This window comes from Aphelocoma coerulescens, chromosome 1, assembly GCF_041296385.1.
Source record: "Aphelocoma coerulescens isolate FSJ_1873_10779 chromosome 1, UR_Acoe_1.0, whole genome shotgun sequence".
Lineage (NCBI taxonomy): Eukaryota > Metazoa > Chordata > Aves > Passeriformes > Corvidae > Aphelocoma > Aphelocoma coerulescens.
This window is the reverse complement of record NC_091013.1, coordinates 66057559-66084068: the sequence shown is the minus strand read 5'-3', so window position 1 is coordinate 66084068 and position 26510 is coordinate 66057559. Positions and strand designations below refer to the sequence as shown.

The 26510-nt window shown below is 41.4% G+C and overlaps 1 long non-coding RNA gene across 6 annotated transcripts; it reads right to left on the bottom strand.

Annotated features, from left to right (window-relative positions):
- LOC138108463 (uncharacterized) lies at window positions 1-25280 on the bottom strand. 6 transcript variants are annotated; one of them, XR_011149981.1, is made up of 4 exons: window positions 25108-25280; window positions 21520-21602; window positions 21264-21349; window positions 1-661 (listed from the first exon to the last, which is right to left on the bottom strand). It is a non-coding gene; the product is annotated as an uncharacterized lncRNA (long non-coding RNA). The 6 variants fall into 6 exon arrangements; XR_011149982.1 differs by lacking the exon at window positions 1-661 and adding an exon at window positions 14593-15840; XR_011149979.1 differs by lacking the exon at window positions 1-661 and adding an exon at window positions 15847-16065.
- Between the last annotated feature and the right edge of the window lie 1230 nt (window positions 25281-26510).

The following is a 26510-nucleotide window of genomic DNA, read 5'->3' as shown; positions in this document are numbered from 1 at the left end:
TTTTATTAGCTTTATTTAAACAGGCTCCTTCTTCTCCCCCAACAATACTGTGCTACTACTATAAAACTTTTCTGACATGTTACTTTAAACACTAGCGCATGGACATGCCAGCTCTGCACTTCAGGAGCCACAGTTCAATGCCAAGAGCTATTAGTCACATTAAGAAGTCTCTTCACAATACGGCAGAGACAGACGACAGTGTCTGAATCTTCCCGCCTTTGGTGCTGCCCTGTGCCCTGCCACCCTCCCTGGCCACGGCCAGCTTGTATCCAGGGCAGCTCAGAGAGGTTTTCTGCCAGTGGTTGGAAGCATGAGAGGTTATGAGGAGCAGGAACTTTCTTTCCCCTGGTTTTAAGGTGGATGCTGCCGCAGAGCTCCACAGGGATTGCTGCAGCCAGCTGAGGACAAGTGATGAGTGAAGGGAAGAACAATGAAGTTAAGCAAACAAATGTCTCGTCTAGGTCTGGGGAACTTCTAGTCTAAATACATCACTATCCTCCTTCGGTATACACGTGTGTGCTGCTCCTCAGGACAAATGGGATCTTTCTTTTCAGACCCTTTGACTTCGGCAAGGATTGCACAGCTGGGATGATGACTTGTCTCCTCTTATTAAAACCACTTCTTACAAGTGTCGGCTGTGTCTCCATGTTCCTCTGAGTCACTTCAGAGGAAAGAGAAAAAGACAAAATATTTTAAGACCTGATCTATCATCTTTATGCACTTTTATCTATATTTAACCTGGTATGGGGTGAGAAAAACACACATAATGTTATTAAAAATTGTGATTTATTAAGTAACCATTCTGGGTGTTTATCTGTCTACATTTTTCCCCATGTATGGGTAAAAGCAAGAGAATCTGAACTGGCCAGAGCACTCCTAAGCAAAGACACAGTCTAGACAAAGCAGAATATTCCAGAAGAGACAGAGAGGGAGGCAGCATCCAGAGGGAATCAAACAAACCACGTATATGACTGAAGTCTTAATCATACCTATAAAAATAGTAATATCAGTGGGTTGATTTTCGTTTGTTTCTTTTGCTTGTGCATTTAAAACAAGCACATTCTCCTGCTGATCTCAGGCAGTGCCAGTTTGTAACATAACACACATGCTGAAATACAATATGGAAAATGTGTACACACACCACATAAGAGAAGCTACAGTCTGCAAAAGTGAATGTTGCATCCATATATCAACTGAAATGACCTACAATTCAGGGAGTAATTGTTTTGAAACAATCTCACATGAATTCACCTTCACAAGATTAGAGGCTGATGTCACCAGGAGGGTGAAGTCATCAGCAATGACTTAAGCTAATGGGATAATGCCAGAAAAACTCGATCAGTCTGTTGAGAAGAGCTTAACTCCTTCCAAGCAACAAGGAATGCTGAGAACTATTTACCTCTTTTGTTTGCAGCATTTCCTGAGTGAGTTTTAGCACAGGAAAGCTCACGGTTGACTAATGATGACAGGGAATGTAATCTCCTTCCGACAGCGCGGCTGGTGATCTCTGTTTGGAAATTTTAAAGCCATATGTCTGAATTCAGACATATGAATGAAGTTCAAGACAGAGAAAACTGGCAGTTAGTTGTGGGGATAATTTTGTGATGTACAGTCAATTCCAGCAACACTAACTCATGGTAGTAGTCCCTGTTCGTTTTAGGTCATCAACACAGCGGGATTCAGCAAGGGGACTTGGGCTCAGCTTTATATTCATTAGAGACAAAGATGTAGAACAGAGATGTGGCCTGCAGTGACTATGGCAAGCTTTTCCCAGACATCACAAGCAAACCAAGCTGCCCATAGCTGCACGTGGTGTGGCTGACGCCATGCCATACCAGGCAGTTGTGCCAGCTCAACATGTGTTGGGTGTCTTCCTGAGGTAATAGCAGAGCACATGATTTAGAGTCAGTGGCATTAAAAAGGACTGGAGTCATCGCGGAAAGTACAGATATTTTTGTTTGACTGTGTAATGCGTGCTTGTGTGGGAGTGGTGTGAGCTTGTTCTATTTCCAGCCTGTGAATACCGAGGTGTGACAAGCCTGCTTCACTGCTCCTTCGGCAAATGGTGCCGGCAGTGCCACTCCCTGGTAACAGCAAGGAGCTTGGGCACATCACAAACCATCTGAAAGAGCGCTAAAGCCATGAGGTGGGCCTGACCCTGGGTGCCACAAAGCCCACTGGTTCCTTGCACTTGGATTCAGTGCTTCAAGCAGAGCACACAGGAAGGATTTGCTGGTGTGGTCAAGTGGCCTTTGCCAAGCTGGTGTGCAGGCTGCTTTTGCTCCTGATGTGGATATTATTGATGAAAACAGTCGATGTGGCACCCCAGGCAGCTCATCTGGCACAAACAGCATTTAAGAGAGACCCCAAGCCCCACCTTAGCAAGCTACAGCTCCACACACAGCTGCAGAGCCCAGGTAGGCTCCAACTCTAATGAAGCGAGCTCAGCTCTGCTCTGCTCTGATCTGCTGGAAATAAGATAAGAGCTTGGCCTTCTGTCTATCTTAAATGTTTTTCATGTTTTAAAGCCAAGTGTTTTCTTTAACACCCTGTTACTCTGCAGCACTCTTATAACTCGTTTACTTCATAAAGCTTGAAAGAGAAAACCATTCACTCCCAAAACAAGTCTATGTTTTGAGTTGAAATGCTGAAGTTAAATGTTGAAAGGTCCTATAACAGTACACGCTGGTTGATTTATAAATATGGAGATGCACAAGTCCAGCCAACATGACATAACAATCCTAAAAGGACTTAAGGTATGATCTTTCCAGAATGGCTCAGCTGGTAGCCTGTAGGCCAGATGTTGCTGAGTAGGTTAGCCCATTATCTTTTCCACAAAGGAGTTAAAGAATGGCTATTTGGACAACATTCAGAGGCAAATGTCCACTGTGCCTGCCCAGCTCTCAGATCTGCCACGGCCACAGATATGTGGGACTCCAGCCTGCTCCTAAAAGACAGGCAAAGAAGACAGGGCTGCCAGTCCCTCTGGCCAGGTCACTGCAGCTCACAAAGAGAAAGGGGTCCCAGAAATAATTTGCAGCCCTTTTGGTCATCAAAATGAAGTCACCTACACTTAAAAGATCTATGTTTCAGCTTCAAATGGCCTCATGTTTAACAGCATGTTTTCCTAAGCAGGAAGTATTTGTTGAAGGAAAAGATCTACAGCTGCAGACAAAAGGACTCTACAGGATTTTAGGGCCAGGTTGTCCTTGTTTCACGGGACACACACTGTACCAGACAGAGAAATATTGAGTGGTTCAGCAGTGTACTACAGGCAAATATAATATCCTTCCTCTTTTCCACTTCACTCTCCATCCTGGCAGATCAGTTTCAAAGCAATCTCTCTACCCTGAAAATGAGTTGACTAAGTATGCACAGACCATAGTCACTTGCGCAGTAGTAGAAGACATCTTCCACACAGATAACTCATATCTATTTTGAAGAAATTAAGAATCCATGGATTGGGATGTAACTCAGTTTTTGCACTTTCTATTTTGGCCTTATATTGCTTACATTTGCTTCTTACCCAGGAAAAGAATCTGTCCTCCTGATGGCACGGAAGGGAACACAAATTGCTCAGTGTCTAAGAGGCAAATTTTGAGCTGCATAACATGCTTGCAATAAAAAAAAAAACAGATTAGGGCAGAGCTGAGACTATTGCTAAGGTTTCCAAGGAGTGGAAACTACTAAGTCTTCATCCCAAACCCATCCAGACTCCTTATCCAAAAGACAGTGTTCCTGTAGGGCTTACTGAACTAGCACAGTCTACAAATCTCTACTTCGGGTCCTAATCAAATGCTGTACAGTGAAATGAAAAAAAGAGCCTCCAAATTCTGCAGTGCCATAGTTGGGCAGAAGTGCAGTGATCTGAAGTCCCTTTACAACAAGTGAAGGTGAGGGAGCTCCTCCATAGCTCAGAAGGCTTCCTCAACCTCTGAAAGTGCCTATTTCTTTCCAGTGATTGCAGAGGGACCTGGGGGTAATGAGCACCTGATGGGGGTGGCAAAGGTAAGCACCTGAAGTTTGATGGGGGTGACCAGAACTTCCTGCTCTGGGAAAGTGGCCAGCACACACTTTGCTCTCACAGACTGGCACAAGGAGTTGTGGTTCCCACTTCCTCAAGAGACACTCTGAACTTTTCCTTCTAATAGAGAACTCTACTGGGACCATCTACCTCCTTGGCTGAAGGGAAGAGAGGAGGTAATTCTACCTCTCTCATTATCCTACTGTGCCTTATGTAGCAGCCCATACTGGAAGCTTATAAAAAATATCGAGACCTTATATTCTGTAAACCTAGTCCCGAAAAGGGAAATTTCTACAATCTTAATTACAATTTGCTGTAGGAGGTCCAATCCCAGCCAGTTCTCCAAAGTTTGTGGCAGCTGACTTATTATTCTAGCACGCTTGATGGAAATACAAAATTGCATATCCTTCTTTGTAAGATGACTTCTTGGGCTCTGGCACTCGCTGGCTGTCAGTGGATTATATATTGGATTTTTCTGTCAGCATGTAATAAAAAGGAAGTTTTTAAAAAAATTAAAGTAATACATGAAAATAATTCCATTCATATTAGGTATTATAAAACCCACCAGCTAGTTTTGGGCTGCCCATGTATGGATAACTGAATGAAAATAAGAGGTCTTCAACCCCTCATGGAGTTATGCAAGGGCTGGCCATTAATTTCATTTTTATGCTACCAGGGAGAACTGGGGATTTCCTGCTACCAGCAGTGCTCACACACTGTAAAGGATTGACTCTAGGTTTTGGCCACCTTAAATACACAGAGCTAGGGTAACTGGCAGGAGAAGCTTACACTGTGTTTTCCCCCAATGCATTCATCAAGAAGGCTTTCCCCATGTTGACTGGATGAGATTAGCCAGAGAAACACAAGGAAATTACTGTGGGGATGTCTTCCCCTTCCTCTTTCTCCTTCCCCACTACTTCAAGCTGCATGTAACAGAGCAGAACCATAAATGTCTGTCTTAAATGCCTTAGCAGTGTCCTTCTCAGAGCTTGCTACCCACCACGTCAGGCTATTTAACCTACCAATGGGTGACACTATCCATTCTTCACCAAAAAAAAACCCCACAAGCAAATTCTGCTGTTCTGGTCTCTGATGGATCCAATGGGATGCAGTGCACACCACTGCACATCATGCAGCACGAGGGATATCTCTTTTGACTACTTCAATCATCTTGTTAGCAGTCCTCACATCATACAGGAAACAGCTTTCACACAGCCAGTAAAACTGATAACATGTCTGCTTGAGAAGGCAGCACAAAAATGTGCAAGCAAGTTGATAGAGCTACTTTGCTGGTAAGATTTTAGAGAACTGGAAAGGGTAAAAGAGTTAGCCCAGCCAGATGTATCCACTCTCTGACTTAGGAGAAAATTTTCAATTATATTATTAGAACATGCCTGAATTAACAGAGATACTTAAAAATTATCCACAGCTCATATTGTATCTAGATCTGTACAAATAATCTGTTCTTCAGTCCCTTGACAAACAAACAACAATGAACAGGAACAAAATAATTTTGAGTAAAGAATTATGAATTTTAAAGTGCAATTTAATTCCTGTACTTAATAAATATAAACAAAATACCATTTTGGAAACAAAAAAAAAAAAGACATTTTTATTTAGAAAACAAACTTTTAAAATTTTAAAAGGAATCAGCTCTTTTTCAGCCAAAATAATTTGATGAGGTCAACACAAATTTTGCCAGCAGCTTCAATAACCCAAATCTGCATTTATTTTTGCATATATATTGTGTTGTAGTGCTAGGTTTAGTTTAGCAAGCTGCAGCTTTCCCTGGGAGCTCAGCGGGGCTTCTTAGGGCAGGGCAGCCATTCTGTCCTCCCCTAGTCCTTTTCAGACGGCTCCGCGGTTTTGCTCCAGCAGCTCTCAGCTCTACAACACAGTGACGGCAAAGGAGGCGAGAAGGGTCCCTCCACGAGGGTTTTAGAGGATCTTTAATGGTTACATCTCGTCCCAGCGACCCCCAGAGGCAGAGAGACCTCGTGATCCGGGCGCAGGGGCTTTTTCTCAGGGGCTCAGGAGCAATGCATGGGCAGAGTTGGGGTACAGGAACCAATAGGGAGAGCCCGAGGGAGTGGCCAGGGCTAGGGGCAAGGGAAAGTGGAGGGGAAATATGCCGTCAGAAAAGCAGTGGGTAAACAGATCGCCACATATTGAAAGACCAAAACGTTTCCCTCAGCTCTGGTTGCAGCTTTAGTCCTGAAAGATGTCCATTTTTCACTTCCCTATGTTGGACGTGGCATATTTTTCTTTACTTGCTCTTTATATCTTTCATGATATTAGGGAATTTGAATAGTAAACACTGAAAAGAAAAGCTTGCTATTTGTTATCTGATCTTTAATCCCAGCTTTCCCCTTTGTACACTATGTCTAGGGAGCTATGTTTTTCAAAAACATAAGGGAAACTCATCTGCTAATCTGTCAACAAGACATTCATCTGTAATGTCTGCTCTACATTTGTTTTGCTATGTCACTATGCACTGAGTGTTTGATGCAGATGTTTTGACACAAATGGTAGAGCAAAATGAAATTTGTTGTTTCCCAATGCCACCACCCACAAAAGATTTATTTAAACAATAAAATCTGGCCTAATTTTTAAAAATAACAGAGTACTCCATGACGATGCGTGACTTCCCAATACCTCCAGTCAAAGTGTTGCCTTGCTGTTTTAAGGAAATTACACCAGGAAACCTTTTATACCTTCTAAAAAGATACAGAAGAATTATTTTGCTCTGATTTCCACATTTATATTGGAATCCAATGCACAGCTTCTGTTAAAGGAAAGTAGAAAAGATAGTTTGCAAAAGGCACCTCCCAGATGAGAACTAGTCCAAACACTCAAAGCCAGAACTGAAACACTCCTGTCTGTTCCCATATGTTGCACTAGTAATTGTGCCAGACATCTCACCACCTGGGAACGGATGGAAAGACATCTGCTTCCTTTCAGACAGCACCTTACACCAAGCCCTGGGCTCCTGCTCACTCAGTCCACTTTCTTTAACTGCTTCCACTTCAGGAGAGGGGAAGGAAAAAAACCAAAATCCCTCTTTCCAGCAGATACTACATGGCCAGTGTGACTCATTTAGAAATGGCTGGTAAGACACTCTAAACCAAAGTTTCAAGTTCAGATTATATTGTCAACAGGTGAGTATATATTTTAAAGGATATGTAAAGGCATATGAAACCAAATCACCTGGGTTGGACTGGGAGGCTGGATGGTAACCTGATGCAGTCTTCATTTGAGATACCCTACTGTACGTAGGAAAGGGCCACAGCCACATCACCTACTTGTGGGTGAGATCCTGGCATTCACATGGGCTGTGAAAGGGGTGGATGGGTGCCTGTGGCTGACCCAAGACCCCAGCCCAGCCTGGCTTCTTCCCTTTCATGTAGCTCCCAGGGCAAAAGCCACATCTGAGGGCTGCACTGGGGCTGACTATTAACAGCAGGGCTGGCAGGTGAGTTTGGATTTGACAACAAACTCAGCCTCCCTGCTTATATGTTTGCACAGGCACATCATGAGATTAGTTCATCCCATTGAATTTTACTTATGGACCCCTTAAAGTCACTGGGTTGAGACACTCCTCCTGAGAACAAGGCCTTGCCTTAGGGGCCTAAATTTAAAGTAGATCACGTCCTAAAGCACCTCTTTCTCTGCAGGCTCTTGAAAACCCCTACCAAGTGTCTTAGACCAGGTGCCTAAATGTAGATGGAATCAGCTCAGCCATAGTGCAAGCACCAGTACTATATATATACATATATATATATGTATGTGTGTGCATACACATGCATTTCTAACCATCTTCACACAAAAGGATCCTCAAAAGTATTTTGTTTTAAATTTACAATGGAGAGAAGTGTGTCACAGTCACACTACAGAGGCTGGACAAGGTACCCTCAGAGGCCATACAGGAATGGGCCTTTAGGCATGAGAAAACCCTCAACCTGTAGAGGTATAAAATGAATTCACAACTGTGAGGATGATGCCCCCTGGACTCCTTCCAGAGGCATGAGGACCATCATAAATTACCATGTGGCTGCCAGCCAAGAGCTTGCAGCTGAGGCAGGTTTTCTGGTATCCAGCTGGGAGGATGAAGCACATCAGGAGAGGCAGACTGGGAGCAGGGGAAACAAGGAGAAAAAAACAGGAGAGCAAAGGACTAATGATTTCTAGCACTGAGTCTCATTGTATGACTATGTTCAGTAGCTAGAAAACATAGCAGTACTTTTACTGCTTTACACCACTTCATGCTGTGATTCAGATCAACTTTTCAAGTCATTGCATCTCCACATTTCTGTAAGCATGACCATGCTTGACTCTGTTCCATTTCCTATTTTTACATCCGCATTTTCTCAGTGTGCTCATCACATGAAAAAATTAATATTAAGCCAAAAAGCCATTTTCTGGAACCACTGTGTGAGAGTTGTGGAAAAAGAGACAGCCTTTGTTTCCTTCTTCTTGAGCTAAGTGACTACAAGAATAGAGAGCAGTATGTCTCTTGAGAGGAAGCACTTAAGAGGTTTTTACTGTAAAAATATAATCTGAGACCTTGAAGGAAGAACTACCAACTTTCTAGCTGCCTTACCTGTGCCAGCTGCTCTCGTGATTTATATGTATGATACATAAGTGCTGATAATATCAAATATGTCCATCCTCTTCATACAACTGTTATTATTGCAGCTTATCCAAGAAGTGTACATTAACACGGGAAGGAGCCATGATTATCTGAAACATGATAGCAAGCACAGCTTTTCTGTTCAGGGATTTTTAGTCATTTTCCCATCCCTAAATCTGCTCTTGTAATTTTGAAGAGCTCTGTGGATTTTTCAGTTCCTTGTCACACTGAAAAGCCAGTTCAAGGTAGCAAAATTAAAGAAGTGCTCTGGCTGCTTCAGCCATTTCAGTCTGAGAATGATTTGGTTTCAAATCAGAAAAATCACCACAGATCCATTAAATAGAATCATCCATGTGACTGCTAAATAACTTAAAGAGGAAATTAAGAACTAGCAGATGGCACAAGAAGTTGTATATGGTTTAATAAGCACCGATTTAATCTTCCTGACTTTTCCCAAAATTTGTAAAGACACCAATCATGTAAATCAAGATGAAGTTGTTCTGCACAAATCAGCCCTTTCCTGGATGTGTTTTAACTGTTTGGAATTGCTTTGCATCTCTGGGGCTTGTCTGGGGAGGGAAATATTAAGCCCCAGGAAACAACCCCAATGTCCAGGTGCACTTTCAGCAGTCAATGCTTTCATATGATCCCTTCCAAATAATGCTGATCTTTTACCCTATTGCCATGCTGCACTGTGACTCCTGTCTACTGTATCATCCTCTGACATGTCTTTCAGCACTTCACGTCCTCTTGGAAACCTGCATTTGCAATTCTTTTTCAGTGGCTGCTCCCCAGAATTCATTCCATTTCAGTATTTCTTCTCCATGCACCAATGGGCCACGAGGGTAATCCTTCTATTTCCATGGGTCCAGGGAGTTTTTAATTCTTCTGACTGAATGGGTACATCTACTTTAGGGTTTCAGTTTGGATGGGGAGCATGCTTTGAAGAGAATCTCCAGGCTGTCCCCATGTAATGTGCCTTGATTCACATCACAGAATGGGCTCAGAGCACACGGACTGGATTCCTTTCAAACAAAGCTTGCAGAAATTGTGCCTATGGAGCCAACCTTCTCCATCAGCTAATGGACATGCTGTGAATGGCCCAGACTAGAGCCAGTGTGAAGTAAACCTCCCTGGAACGTGTCTGGGGTGGAGGTCAGGACCTCAGCCACAACTCCTTTGCTTTACAAACCTCCTGTTGAGCTGCACTGCCTGCTAATACAGATACAGTCAGCAAATTCTGTAGGAAGTCTAGGCTAAATTCTGATCCTAAAATCTTTAAAATGGGTGTAAAAAGAACTTACTTAAAGCAATGGAAAAGACATCTGGCTGTTGATATATAAATCTTATCTTTGTGTGAATACAGTTAACCTGCAATACAAGCGTTCCCAGAAGCGCAGCTTGTTTCTGGTGTAACCTGAGTTTACATTTGGTCTTTTACTAGTATAAATATTTTAGTAAAACAGGCCAGATCACAACTGGCACAGTTCTTACGGTAAACTTTTAAGTCTAAACTGTTTTCAGAGTGAGTGAGATTCGGTCCTTCATCCACAGTCTAAGTGACTGGCATGAAACTACTGCAAAACTGATCTGAAGCCAGAGATCAAGGCTGGGCAGAACATCAGAAGGATGCTCCTTGCTGGAGGAGAGCCAAATCTGTGACCTTTCCTGAGGACCTCTAAAACTACAGTGATTATGGAACAGGTGATTTGTATGCTAAAAATTAAAAGGTAAATGTTGTTCTCCTAAGAGCTAGCAGAAAACCTAGCATGGAGAAAATTCCCCCTTTGCCCTTGGGGAACCACTAAGTGTGATAATTCCACAAAATTAGCATCTAATGAAATACTCAGTTGTAAGACACAAAAGACATTGTCATGTACAACATTTTGGGGTTGGGCCTGCTTACCTTTTCACTGGTTTTATGCTGATGTGATGCTAGCTTACTGTAATACAGCTACTTCTGATTTACAGCACTGCAAGTGTTAAATCTGGCTCCTTGGGTGTATGGGTATTTCAAAAGGCATGAGGCCAGTGGGTAAACAGATTTACTCAAGGATAACACTGAGCTCTTTGAAATATAGCATGCTTCATCCCATTTCTGTTATAAAATAGAAGTAGCAAAGAAAATAAAAGAAACAGCTCCATCTCCATTTTCAGGAAAATATTTTACATGATGTGACACCATAGGGAGCTGGCAACTCTCTCTGTTCAAATCCATTGATCTAATACCTTTGCAAAATCATTCCCTTTACTATTGCCACCATGCCTTCTATTCCAAGAAACTAAGGCTTTGATCTAAGAATAAATTCCTCTTGAAAAAGCTGGTTGTTAGTGTGTAAGCTTGTATGTTGATGATGTGCTTGAATGCCTTCCTAAACTGATCCCTGGAACTGGTGGAACGTGACATAGAGGGTCCAGTGCACTCATTTCTAGAGCAGACGTCCTCATTGCACACATTAGCACACATAGTTCCCCAACAGCACCATTCACACAAATTAATTCCTTCACTTCACTGTCATTATTTATGCCAGTGCTCCTACAAGCCCCTGGCCAGTAACCTTCCTTTGCTCTTCACCTCACACCAGTTTCTTTGCTTAAAATTTTGATTTGCCAAATTAGAGGACTGAAATAATAACTGATGGTCACCTGAACCATACAAAAAAGGAAGATCAAAATGCCACATAGAATAAAATGAACAGTGCATGCATCAAAAGCAATACCCAAAACACTTGGAAGATGCTTGGTCTACTGAAAATTACAGTGAATTTCCAATAAATTTTCAAGCAGACAGAGGCTGTATGTAAATGTAATTTACTGATGAAAAACCATTTAGCTGTACTGCTAAGGATGAATTGCTGTGAATACTGCAGAAGACTTCTGAATTTTGAAACAATTTTCATACAACTTTGAGACCACTGAGAGCGCCTTGTCTGCTGTAACAGCTTTATACAGTGAGTTTGCACCCCCTTATATGACTTTAGTTTTGTATTATTATTAGGAATTATTCATGTTTTGGTGATTTCAAAAAGCCCCAGGAATGGTCTAGGACCCCATTATGTGAGGATTATACAGGCACAGAAGAACATGCACAGCAGTGTTAAAAGTAATCTGCAAGTTGCACTTTGTCTGAATACGCTGTGTTTGGAGATTACTTTGTAAGCATTTTTTCTAAGCATCTACCACTCAGATAATGCACTGAAATACCTTTGGGGAGTCTCTGCGTGATAGCATGCATGCATGTTAGACACAGTAAATTTGAAACTCTCTTCCATATCACACAATAGTATTAGGCCCTTTGAGTTCTGTTAAAATGAAAATGTCTCAAGACTGTTGTACTTCTGCTAAAGCATATTTTAAAGCCTAAATGAAATAAAACTATGGAATTAACTACATACTCTTATAATTTAATTATGTAGTTGTGTCATATTAAACTATAAGCAGGATTTCTAAAAATAAATCAGACTCAGAAATAATTCTCCATTTATGATTCACCCTAACATGGTTTTATCGTTAGCAGTGCAGATCAAAGAAAGAACATGTAGAAAAGCTGGAGAGTGTTTCTTTGCACACTAGAATGAGAGTTTTGTGAACATAAAGCACAAGAGAAGCCTCTTTATTTAGATGCCTATTTAGTAGCTGAGTCACGTACATATTGTTGGACATGAAGGAAAGTTTTAGAACAGCCTCACAAAATCTTACCTCCTTGGGGTATTTTTTTTTAATTGAAAATATCAGCAGTGTTTTCATTATCATAGTAAGGGACAGGCAGTGAGTTCTGTACCTTGGCTGGCTTGTGTCCATGATAATTCTGCAGAAATGCTTTAGTGTAACATATCAAACAGAAAACAAGCAATTGGCTGGCTCTTCCAATTTTTACTCTAGTGTGTGCCTGCAGTGCTCCCTGCCAGCATGTCTGAGCCCCTCTCTGCCTCAGATGTGCATTTCCCCTGCACGAGAGGCAGCAGTGCCATTGCACGCTTCACCAGCACGGAGAGGCAGACAAAGCGCGACAGCACGGGATGCCAAGAGCCATACCTGCACCCAGAACAAGGACAGGAATCTCCATTCCTTCCACTGTCTCCCCCCCCTCTTCCCAGGTGTCATCCTACCAGAAAAGGGTGAATGTCCTCAGTGCTGGGAGCAGTGCCTGCCTCCCCTCCAATGTCTCCAGTCTGGTAGAGGATGGGGCTGCAACAGCAGGGAGAGAGACCAGCTCCAGCTCAAAATGGTGAGGAGCTCATATCAGTGAGGCATGGGGAATGAGGGGCCACCATGGGGTGAGGGCAACTCCAACCAAGGGCACCTGCTAGGATGGTGAACGTCTCAGGATCCTATTCCCACAGTCAGTCCCATCCAAAAAGGCCCGGCCTCAGCTGGAAGGGACGCTGCCTGACTAATAAAAAGGCATTGTATCTGTAACAAATTCTTCTTACCTCTGTAGCATACAAAGAGCTTCAGGAACTCAGGCCAGCTGGAGAAGTGACTCCAACAAGGACAGTGTGAGACTTCCCTTGCCATGGGACATCTGAGTATGCAGCTTTCTCCATCCCATCTCGGTCACCCAGGTGACCAGGTCTGCACAGACAGCTCAAGATATGGGAGCCCTGAGAATTATACAGGTGGATGATGACAGATTGTCTTTTAGTATGTACTCCTTTTGTAATAAACACTTAATGCACTCTCTGCCTTCCTGATCACTAATAAGCAGAGAGCTAATGCTAACTCTCCACTGAGAGGCAGAAGTTAGGTACAGACACGTTGTTATACACGTGTACATAGCTGATCTTATTTTTCCTCTTGTACCTTACCTTGCAGTGAATTCCTGGTCCCTGTGTGTCTGCTCTTCTGCAAGCATTGCATTTTTCATGACTCAGTCACCCACGTTTTAAAATCTTCATGCAAGTCTTCTCAGCTACTTTCAGTTTTACTATCCTATATAAATTTTAATCACTCATAAACATTGATACCTTGTACTGTACTTTTTATTAGGTCATTTATAAAGATGATGACCTATACAAGTGCCTATGGATACCTTCAGGTAGCCTTTCTCCATTCTGTAAATAAATAACTTTTTCCTTGTCCTTTTTCTCAACTTCTAATCAAACTTTAGCCTGGATCTCCACTTGGTTCCTTTATGGCTTTGAGAGTTGTGAATTAAGATTTTTAAAACATTCAATCCACTATTTTAACCATACTGGATTTACCTGCTCCCTGCTCGTGGGCAAGAAACCCTAACTTTTAGTTTAGGCTCTAGCCAGAGTCTTGAAAGGAACTGCACATTTAAAGCAAATGTTTTTAGATTTTCTGTCTTCATATAGTCCCTGGGGGAATCATAACAATAAACAAGCAAAGCAAAATTTTCACTTTGGCCTGAAGAATGACTTTCAACTTTACATGTGCCAAGTTTTATGAACAAGTTTATTCTCCCAGTTATGTCAGCATGCAGCATAGATGTCTAGTTACCTGATTTGTGGGGGTAATCAGGTACTCAAATGACCTAAACTGTGCAATTACTGGTGCTGGCAGATTCCATATGGAAAACTAAGACCAGGCCATAAAAATTTGATCTATTGTGTCCATAGTCATAATAAAACCATTATGGTTGGTGATTGATTATAGGAATATTAAAATGCAGAAAAAGAAAAAAAGCTGCTTTAAATTGCATTGTACTCTTGTGTTTAGGGAAAAAATGATTGCCGTTATCTTGACATGTTTATCACTTTGAGGCTGAGCCAGTCGCTATCGTGTGAGTTCATTCTGTCCCATAGCTGACAACTTCTATCATGTACTATAAAAATAATTATGGCTCACTTTTGCAGCTGCAATAAAACAGGAAAGTAAATACAGTAACCATTTATATTTAGGACTTTAGTCCTAACACACATGCAGCAAAACCGTGACTTAAAAGTTTAAACAGAAAACAAGATAGATCCTCAGCTTGGATGCACAGATTTTATTCCAGAATTGGTCTCAATGGCAACCATTGATATTTGCGTAAGAAAAAGAGCAAACAGAAACAGAGATAATATATTGACATCATGTATTGCTGATCTCATTTGTTTGCCAGGGACTCATCTGTATTTTTTAGCATTTTTACTTCTTTCTTTTGGAGGAAGCCTCGGAGGTCTGAAAGTATCCCCTGGCTGCACCTCCTATGTGAATTTTCTCGCCATAGCACATTTTGCAGCTACACTTTCTGCAGAAGTGTTCTCCCTCAGGGCCTTCTTCCCCAAGAACTGCTCTGTGGGTATGTGCAGTTTTGCTGCCACACTTCCAGCGTCGTGCTCAAACCGAATCCTCCAGCTGTCCCCACAACCTGACACTGATGTGCCCCTGGGTTGTGCTATACCGTGCACCAAACTACTCCCTCACCAGAGAATGCCAGGGTGTGTTTGGATACTTCAGCCAGGGATAGGAGAAATTGTCTCTAGAGATGTCCACCCCTTGTACACTTTCCCAGTAGACATGCATCCATTCAGTGGTGTGGTCAGTCATACTGACCACAACCCCTACTTTTGTGGAAGTCATATGGGGTTTGTTGGATGCCTCAGTTATTCTCCTCAACCAGGACCAGATGTACATCATCTTGGTGGCAATTTGCATCTTCCCTTAACAGCCTGTAGCCAGACTCCCACCCTTTAGATTGAGGAACTGAAGTAGTTGAGCAATCTCACCTACCCCACTTTTAGCTTTTTTTTCCTCATTCATCGTGCTTGAAAACGCTTTAAATATCTCTTGGGTTTGATCACAGAAACTAAATCAGGAATATTTCACACTCCTCATTTAGCTTTCACAGAAAAAAAAGTCAGATCAAAACTGTAACATGGCCATGGACACCTGCAGCACTAGAAGATGCAGATGGCCTTTACTTGCATTTATAAATAGACAGGTGTCTATAGCTTTAAAAAGTGAGAGCTATAGGTTTCATCTGTTTTTCACAGTTCAGGATGCCGTAATTTCCAACATCTAAAAGCATGCCAAGCAAATAGTGAAGATAAATATACAACATTGAACTACAACAAGGGACTTCAGGGCTCATCTCAACACTTCACACCAGTGTTGTCATGGACTCACATCCCATTCAGGGTATACATGAGGACTGGTTTCGTCAGATGACCACATTCAGCACCATGCAGGATCAGTCACGAGACTCCATCCTTGGAAGACCCAACCTCATTTATGATGGCTGGAAAAATTTAAGACAAATATTGTACCTGGGACACTTCTTCCATGCTTAAACACACCCTCCAGAAGATTCACCAAAGCTTGTATCCATCAAATTCTCTTAAAGCCACCATTCATGGCTGATGTTAACTGTCCATAAATACTACCAGTTCAGAAGCCTTAGCACCAAGATATGTGTAGGTAGGCTGAATTAATACATTGCCACAAAGATGAACTGAAGGTTCACCTGAAAAATAGAAAAGAATCCCACCTCAAGAGAAATAAAGACATTTACAGCCTAATGCACCAAGTGGTGCCAGAAAACCTAGCAAGGATCAGCTCCCAGCATCTCATACAGTAACCATTTATTCAGAACAGCTTTTAACCAGAAAAATAACCAAAAAGTGCTTCTAAGCTCCTTTCCCTTTTTTTCCTGGGAGCCTCAGGAATATAACCACATGAAATGCTTCAGCACTGATTGGCAAGTTTCTGTATTGATTGGATTCAGAGGCTGATTAGATAAGACAGAGTCAACTAATGAGAGCCACTACAAAAATCTACTGGAGTGTTATCTACTGAGATAAACTCCCCAAAGTCCCAAGCCAGTCTATTTAGTAGATCTTTTATCTAAACACATCCTAATATTGTTGACAGTATTGTGCACAAACAAAACATAGGATACTAACAAAAGGGCTTTGTTAAAAAAAGGTAACTACTGTCCTGGAGAGAAAAGAAAGCAAATAGCCTGGATTTTATATCCAGAGGTAAGAAGTGGGAGACTGGCAGTAACACCTGCCATCCCTTATCTGTAATTCAAACTCTCCTTCACCCCCAAAACACAAAAAGGAAACTCTAGGATTGTTTTGTTAAATGCCTCACATCCCATCATACTGACCACGTTAGCCACAACCTCCTTCAAAGGAGCAGCTGGATATTGGATGCCCTGTCTAAAAAAAATGCTTTTCTTAAGCTGTGTGCTCTGCTTATCTTCCTTCTTTTTACTTTGTCATGTTATTTTTTAGCTATTGTACTGGATCTGCCTGAAGCCCTCCCTCAGTTTTCACACAGCTCTTTTGGAAGTGAAAATCTTGCTGACTCTGTAGGGGTTTTGGCTGATTAAAACCTAAGCAAGGGAGGTAGGGCAAAGCCCAGCGTTTGTGTTTCAGCCTTTCCCTGCTCAGTCCTGCTCAGCTTTGGGACCCACCATTCCAAATCTCTGTATTTTTCAAAATCTCTGTATTTTTCATAGTGTGGAAATACCAGTTTTTGGAAGTGATTTGAGGGTATACAGAACATGAGGAGAGCGTCCTGTGATGCTTGACCTGTTGGGATTTATCAGATGCACAGCACTCATTTAAGGCAGATGTCCAGAAGAGAATCCAGCCCAGCATCAACTTGAAATAAATAATAAGTCTAAAGAGGAAAAGAGGAGTTTGAACAAACTGTGTGCTCTGAATTTCCACAGAGGAGTTATCCTGGGAAAAGCAAGAAGCATTCCTCACCCTGCTCTGGCTCACACTGACAGGAGGTTAAGCTGCAGGGATGTTCCAGTATACTGAACTAGGCAAAGGGTTTTCAGAGCTGTTATCTATTTTAAAATAAACATTCCAGTGTGTATTGTTATTGTATTTTGTCGTGCTCTCATCATTTAGAAAAAAAAAAATAAAGGCTTCTGAATATCAGTTTCAGGGGGTGTTTGTATAGAATCTGGCTCACATACCAAAAAAATTTTTTTTTTCTGTTCACTCTTCTATTCAGCTTTTTAACTACAAACAACTTTAGATCCCAAGAATACAACTGCTTCTTGAGACTCAGGCAAAAGGCTTATTATTAAGCATGCTTGGCAAGGCAGATGGAAGCCACATCTAGTATTCTTCCTTTTAGGGCTGTCACTGAACCAAATAAAGGTCTCTCACCTAATATCTTTAGTCTAGAAAGTCCAAACTACCCAAGAAAAATTTCAAATTATTTCAGGCAGTCTCTCTTAATTTATGATACTGCTTGCCAAAAAATACAGTTTTCTGTGCATCCCAGAATCTGCTCACAGGCCTGATAGCACCAGATCTGGAATGCTGATGCTCCCTGCAGAGCTCACATGGTACAGTCATGGTTTGGGTTTTTATGGAGATTAAGTAGTATATGAATTCCTTAGATAACAAAGCAGCAGCAAAGCTGAGTGAACTTCGACTGTCTCAAAACAAGAATGGCAGGAAACAACCAAATGGCTGGGTAAGAGCTTCCTACCCTTGGCCACCACTAAAACCCAGGTAGCTGAGCAGATAAGCAGAGCTTTGTTCCCATTTAGTTCTTAGCCAAGCAACAGTACGCATTCAAAGCTGTTGTTATCTTAAAAATCCTATAATAAAAGTTCTGTCTTCCATGGCAGTGCAAAGGTTATCAGCTTGTTTCTGAAACACAAATTCGCTATAAATCTTAAAGAGAGCTGAAACAACTGAGGTGGCGCTTTTGCAGGTGCCAAGGGGAGAGGAGGGCTAGTCTCCAGAATGCCAAGCAGCTAGTGAAGGGGCCAAATTCCAGCCTCACATTCCCTTCAGAGGGAAAAATGTTGACTTGTGTGTGCCATTTCACATAGGTTATCATGTCAAAAGGAGAAAGCCTATCAAAAATCTCAGGGATTTGTATCTCCGCTTGGATATCTCTCAGACTTGAAAATGGGAGCTCCTTTGTGGGCTCATGTATAGATAAGTCATTAATACTAATTTTATCCTGGATTTTGGTCATCATTTTGTCTTGTCCTACTTAGCAGATGGACAGGTTTTCAAAGGCTTATTGCCTAGGTAGGGGTAAAGAAAAAGGGTATCCAAGTGCTAAGAGAATTTCACAAACCACTATGTGGATTTACCTACTCACTTTGGTGCTTTGGCAGGAGCTGGGCAATTCTGAAAACCTACAAATGGTATTGGACTCTGAGTCCCCCAGAAAAATCTGTCCCTTAACACTATGTAAATGTTGAATGTTTTATAATTATCCACAGCTTTAAATTGTGAGTAATGAAAAAAACCTAAGCATTTCCTTGGCTGCTGAACTTTCAAAGCTGCTATATTTTTTTCTAATTACTTATATACATCTAAGTTGCAAAGTTCAGTTATCTGTGCATATGATTTATTAATGAGACAAAAAAATCAAATACAAATTAAGGCAAAAATCCAGGAACATATAATATAGTTTTTCTAAAATTTAAAGCAATTGGTAAAGCACTCAAGGACTTTGCATCTTCGATATGGATGAGTCAGTTCTAACACAATGCATTAGCAAAGATTAGTTTCATATGCTGAAACTGAGTCACACACTACAAAAATGAAAAACACCCTATATTTTGTGTCCAGGAGTGCTTTGCATCCTGAATTGGACAGAACAAATGAAGATGAGAGTCTGTCTGCAATCTTTATTCAAAAGAAACAGAGCTGAAGTTGAAATTGGCTCAGCAGATAGCAGTTAGTAGTAGGAGAATGGGAATTACATCAGGTCATATTTAAACCATGTATCCCATTATGAATTTATTCACAGCCAACAAAAACAAGATTCTAACATTTGTTCTCGTAGATGCTGTGTGCTTTAAGGGAGACTAAAAATCCATCTATTGAAGAGGCAAGGCACCACTGGACTTTGTTTTCCTTCCAGACCTGCATTCTTGCCTTAAAGCATTTGTATTCATTGACACATATTCATGAGTTGCTTCATTTGGGCATACTGAAAAAAAAGGAACACATTTGCAACCGACTGTGCCCTTTCTTTGTGGTAAATCATCAAAACCTCAGAGACATTTCAGGTCTGATGGGAGGTGTCTTTCACTAAGTTTAATCAAACTATACATATGAGGAAATGTTGACAAAATGTTTCTCAGCTGTAAATTACCTACAAATGTAGGAACAATGTAATTGTTCCGTGTTAATGGTGGTGCTGATTAAAATAGTATTTACTGATGATTTTATCTCCTGAGGTCACATCAGTAATGATTGTTTCCCTCATTTCTGCATCCTCTTTATACAATAAAATATGTTCCTTGAGAACTTTTGCTGTATTGGATCCTGTCCTTTCTTATAATTGTTTTGGTTTATATCTCTGTTCATTGACACACTTTGATTCTCATTGGTAACAATCAAATTAGCATTTGATTATGTGTCCTCTCAGCATCTAGTATAGACCTCTTATATACATAAAAGATGCACTGGAGAGTGCATAATCACATTTGTGTGCATCCTGCTTGCTGTATTTAAATACAATAATTAGGGTGGAGTACCACTGTGATATGCAGCTGTGTGAATATTTATTGTTGTATATGAAAGGAAGGGGAAACAGCTTCAAATTGAAAGAGAGCAGGTTTAGATTAGATACTAGGAAGAAATTTTTTACTGCGAGGGTGGTGAGGCACTGGCACAGTTTGTCCAGAGAAGCTGTGGATGCCCTGTCCCTGGCAGTGTTCAAGGTCAGGCTGGATGGGAGTTTGAGCAACCTGGTCAAGCTCATGGCAGGGGGGTTGGAATTGGATTATCTTTAAGGTCCCTTCCAACATAAACCATTCTATGATTCCACCTTTGCTCTTACACTGATTCTAGAGCTAAACTGCTCAGCTGAGAAGTAAAAGTTGGGCTTTATAGATTATAATGCTGCAAAGTAAAAAAATGAAAAATCAATGTGAACTTTAATTATGGTGTGGAGGTTTTGATTGAGAACAAGTTGTTTTGATAAGCAAGAAGGAATTTCTTTAGCATGTTCCATTCCAGAATGGGCTTGCAAGACAGGAGTTAACCTGAATAAATTTGCTCAGCATGCTCATTGATCTTGGAGCAACCTGAACACTTTTTGCATTAGAGGCTGTCTGAAAGCACCCAGCAATCAAAGGAAAATGCAAGAATCACACCAGTCAATCTCCTGCTTTAGACTGCTAGGGGTATGGAATATTTCTAGAACTCTGTCCAAATGTGAGTACTTGCCTAATTTTTACTGAGTTCTTACTGCAGCAAATTCAGTTTGCACTAGAACAGAGTTCATTATGTCAGCTGTGCACATCACACACAGCTGCATAACCCACCTCTGCAGGGGCAGGCTGTCGGCAAGAACCTGAAGATGTAGCTCTGTCTTTCTACACCTATTTCTGTATTTTATTAATAGTGTTGTGCTGTGGCCAACAAAATGGGAAACAGGCTGGAGCACAGCTTTGATGGCTAGTCAGGTCTTCCGATGGAATTTGAGTTAAACCCTTTGCAGCTTCTGGAGGCGAGAGGAAAAAAAGATGGTCTCACAGCTCAGGCTGTTGAACTCCGCTTTAAAAATCTATGCCTATCCCTGCTGCTGCAGCAGCTTTTTCTGTGCAATGTCAAACTAATGAGATCAAACTTGTCACTCGAGCTCATTAATGACTTGCACCTTTTTTTCCTGCATGCATAGCTTGGTACTCAGAAGTCCAAAACATTAAGCACTTACAAATGCAAATGAAGCCAGTGGAAAGACATCTGGATACGTCTGTACTCTGTAATACTGGCCACAGCAAAGGTAGGCTGGAGCATACACTGCAGAAGACACAGAGTCACACCTCGATTAGTGGGGGTGAAACAGCTCACACAAAAGCAGTTGTTTCTTGAGGAAGGAAGAAAAGAGTCATCATCTGATCCAAGGAGGGTCAGCACACCCAGTGACCAACATTGGAGGCAGTGATAGATTTTGCAAGAGCTGCAAAGACCTTTTAATGCGCCATGGCCTCTGTCCATTCAAGTCCATCAGCTGAGTACTTTTCTCTCTTCAGCACTAAGACTGCCACAGGGGCTGCAAAAAGTGACAGATGGAGAAGTTGTACTTTGCTATGTGAGAAAAATTCAGCCTCCTATATGACCCTTGCAAATATTAGCTATGTGAAACTGAAAATGTCCTTACCAAAGATCAGACTGAGCTCCTCTCATACATTACCTCTGTTCTTCCCCTGAAGAACCAAGCTATAGGAAAATCAGCTCAGAGCTGAGAAGTGGAATTCAAATCATACTGATGTAGGAGGGTCCATTATTCATAAAGGGCCAGCATTTAATCAAAATGGCAACAGTTGTCTCCCATCTGTACTAGCTTATGTAGCACGGAAAAAAGCAGTCAGATTCCCAAATGATTCAGGCTTTGAGAGTGGTTTACACTGAAGCTCCAGGGCCTCCACAGCTCTCAGATCTTTGCCAGTGCCTAATCAAGGCCTTTATCTTAATCAACAAAGCCACCAATGGATTAAAACCAAACATCTCCATGACAGGCTGAGGCAAGTCTCATTTACTTGGGCATGCAATAACAATGCCAAAAGTTTTCTGCCATAACCAGAAGCAGGAGGCAGTACATAAAAGCTCAGATTTTAAAAGGATATTAACATAGATATGAAAAATAAAATTTAGATACTCAAAAAGAGCAGCTCCTTAAGTCCCAGAGCAATGAGGGCTGCAGCTCCCTAGTCTGTGTCTACTGGGTTCCTCAAAGCAACATTACCTCATCATCATTGAAAAACGCCAAGGAAGGTCAGAACAGATGAAAAAGAAGATGCAAAGTTTGTGAATCAATTAATCAATAAAATCAAAACATGACAAAAGTACAATTCCCCAGGATTCCCCAGCACAATTTCTATACTAGAGTCAAAGCAGGGTCTCATCTTGGCATTTAAGATGTTAAAAATGATAGCCCTAGTATCTACTCATGCATCCAGGAGACCATCCAAAGGGTGTTTCAGCAGCACCTTGGTGAAACAGCCAGTACTTGACATCCCACTGAGAACTCTCATCTGCACCATTTAGCCCTGGGACTTTAAAAAACCGCATAAATTAGCAGGGTGTAATTGCAAATATGACCCAAGAACAGTCTGAAATTAGTTCTTGCTGAGTCTGTACTGGGGTTAGGATGACATGTTTCCCTGACTTCTGGAAATGAGGAGAAAATTTAACCATTTTTTTCCCCTGGCCAGATTGTCCTGACCCAGGATTTAATCATTTTCCTGCACTTCCCTGAGTCCTGAAAACGTTTATGCAGAAAAGCACTTCTAGACAGACATTTATTTTGCTTTCTTTCAGAAGAATGGCTGTTCAGCCTCTAGCAGTCCATTACAGAATCAGTCCCTGCATAGCAAGGGAAAGATTAGGACTTTAATGAGTATTTTGTCCCAGGGATTGATTTTTGGTAATGGAATCTCTTTTGGTTATTTTTTATTTCCTTCCCCTTGTTATTTCTGTATTTTTATCCTTTTTTTTTTTTCTTTTCTTTTTTTGTGTTCTGCTATGTATTCTAGACCCTGGATCCCATATTTAGTTTCCTGAACTTCTCCAGTATTTGTCCTAGCCACCTTGGTTGTCTGCCATGAGTATCAGTTTCCTTCCTCCTAGTTAAGAGGGCAGGGAGGGAGAAAAACTGCTCCCAGGCCAAGCAGCAGTGCCACTCTGGAGATCATTTGGTGGGTTGCACAGCCTGAGAATGAATCATTGCTTGCAACACTTAAATCTTCCTCCATTTCTCACTTTCCCTTTTCTTGGGAGCGAGGAAGAGGTGGTACCAGGGGCTGCAACATTTAGTAATGTGTGAAGTAGAAGTAAACAGTTAAGATTAAAATTACCTTGATTGCTATTGAAAAGCCAGGAAAATGCTATAACATAATGCTTGTCAATTACTGGAATTACTCATTTTTAGCAGGAATTGCTGATTTTTAGTAGATTTTAGGTGAATTAAATAACCTAACCTAGGTAGCAGCTGTATCCCACTTCCCACAAGATGCCTCCACTCCTTTACTATACCCCTAAATGACTAACAGTGATTGCTTGCTGAAATTTTCTCTGTAGTCCGTGCTTGCTCTAACGTCTTCATTCTCCAGCTGCATCCACTGCTTGGTAATTTATTCCCCAAGAAGCTGTCTTTTCTGACTATGACTTAGTAAGCCCCACTTTCAGCTTGAAACTGTGCTCACAAGCACTTCAGTTTTCTTTCAGGTTATGCTCCAATCTCACTGTAGACCCTTACACATCCACCTTAAATACATGGAAATCACAGGCAGTGCCTTAACATTTCACTTGTATTTAGTCCTTCATAAGAACCCTTTCTTCACTCCTAAAGGTGTAAGTTTAGGAGCAGGGTGATGTAATGCTCACAGTCCCTGCTTCAGGGACACCACCAGAATGTGGCCTTTCAGGCCAAGCATGGACAATGCCTACAGCCAGTTTGTCTGTGGTACCACTGCTCACAGGGACTTTACACTTCCCAGCAGGCTCAGTCCTACCCCCATCAAGTCTCGTAGGAAGAGGGTACAGTCTCAAAGGAAGCAAGTATGTTCCGTGTCTCGTCTTTCAAGAGTCACTTCTTAAACTCATAAATCCGTCCTCTTTGACATTCTAATCTCTGGTTGTAAAATGGATTTAGTGTTCTAACATTAAAATTTCAGGCACAGTTAAGGAAGGGATTGCAAAAGAGTTAAGAAGCAAAATAGTTAAACAGACTTTGGCAGAGAAATTTAAAAGTGCGAACGATCTCCTGACAAAAAGAGTTTAGCCCTGGATTTGCCAGTGCTTCTAGCCCAGCACCTGGACTATAGCTAAAGCTATCACAAAAAGTGACACAAGGTTCCTATTTTGTTTCTCATCTATATTTTCTATCTCATCTATATTTATTCTATATTTTTGTCAAATGTAACAAACAGGCCCATTACACCAAAAAAAGTCAAATCATTCATTGCTGTCTGTGCAGTGGGCATCTGGTCACAACATCTCCTGTTGCTCTGCAGTGACTGCTTGTGCGGGAACTCATGCCTTCTGATCAACCAATCAATGTGATTTCACAGAAGCTTCTTATTGTTTAAAATACACTCCACTCACACATCTCACAACTTTGACATCATACCCTACTTGTACACTTTGCTTAGTTATACATTCTACCTACTCACCTTATACTACTTATACATATACATATCACTCTACTTATACATTTTCTTACTTACACTTTTTACAACTTCTACATAACACAGTACTTACACATTTTACCTACTTATATGTGTTACTCTACTTACACATCTTACAACCTTTACATGATACTCTACTTATACATTTTACAACTTATCCATAATACAGTACATAATTTTGCAACTGCTGTGCATGAGATCTCACATTGTTTGATTGGTTTCTCTATTTTATCCACAAGCTCTACACACACCTTTCTGATAATATGATTAGTTTTAATCTAGGGCAGCACAGCCCTTTTTTTTTAGCTACTCCTTACTGTCTTGTATTTAGTTTTTCAGCTTCTCCTTTCCCAATTCAGCACAGTTTACCTTTCAGTCCTTGATGAGTTCTTGAGGGCTCTAGCAGGTGGGGCTCCCAATCCAGGCAAGCAGCATCAAGATGATGAGAGCAACAAAACCCATCTAGTGATCAGCAACAAGTTAGTCCAGGAAATCCAAACAACAAGAGCAAAAGACAGGGAACAAATATAAACCTATCCCACCTCTCTCCTCGAGTCTTCAGACTGGAGCTTAAAAACCCTCTTGGGGCTGATGTGCTGCAGCTGAACGTGGAAAGGCCAGGTGAAGCCAGTGAGGGTAATTCCAGCCTGGTCCCACTCTGAGGGCTCTGATAAGAATAGCTAAAGACTGTTTGGCTGGGGCACACTATCAAGGTTCACATACCTTATAACAGCTTGAAAGATTGTATTTATTGTTCCACACCACCCTAAATGTACTGCATGCATCCACACACAATTTGCACATTATCATACTGCATTACAGGAGATGATAATAAAAGAGACAATGTCCCACCAAGCCCCCTCCAAAGCGACTGGATTCTTCACATACTGCCAAGTGTACTTAGTCACATGAAAAATGCCCAGGTATGACCTTCAGCAACAGTCATAGCAGGATAACAAAACAAACAAAAGAAATCTTGGAGGAGATGGAAAACTTTAAATCATTTAAACTTATGAAAGTAAAGTGAAGTCTTATTTTCAAATGCAGAGATATTACAGGTCCAACACTGCTGGCAAGGGGATTTTTGTCCTGGACAGACAGAGCAAGAAGCAGATGTGCACCTGCTCTATTAAGCAAGGCAGTAGATGCACTGCTGCATCCACCATTCACTTATTGGTTCAGAGACATGGGAAATAATTTTGTTCGTGCTAACATACACTCCCACAACTTGTTCACCCTAATAGCCATGTTCAGGATTGCAAGTGAGAGCATCAATTGATTCAGGTTGATTAACTCACTGATGGCACAATGCTGTGTCAATACCAGGTGACAAGTCACAGACTCGGTGTCACGATGAGAGGGCAGTGTTACCATGTCAGTACTCAGCTCATGTGTGTTTTCACTAGGGTGACTCCTCTTCCTCTGCTTCATCCTATGTCAATTAACAAAATAAAATGAAAGGGGGGGGGAAGGAAAAATAATATTATGGGAAAGAAAGAAGGTACGATGAATGAAGGCAAGGTTATAGGTGCTAGGCTCAGGGCACTGCAACGCAGGATGGGGTGTACCTAAGACACCAAGACATGCCCCTGAAGGAAGGAAAGCAGGGAAAACCTGGTAGCAGAAATGTGTCAGTGCAGCTCTGGGGCTGGTCTTTAGTGCAGAAAAAGTAACATAACATAAACCTGGTGCCTGTACAGGGAAGGTGGGACTTAACATCATTTGCAAAGCATGGAGAAGACGAGTGAATGAGAGATGCTGGAAGATACGGG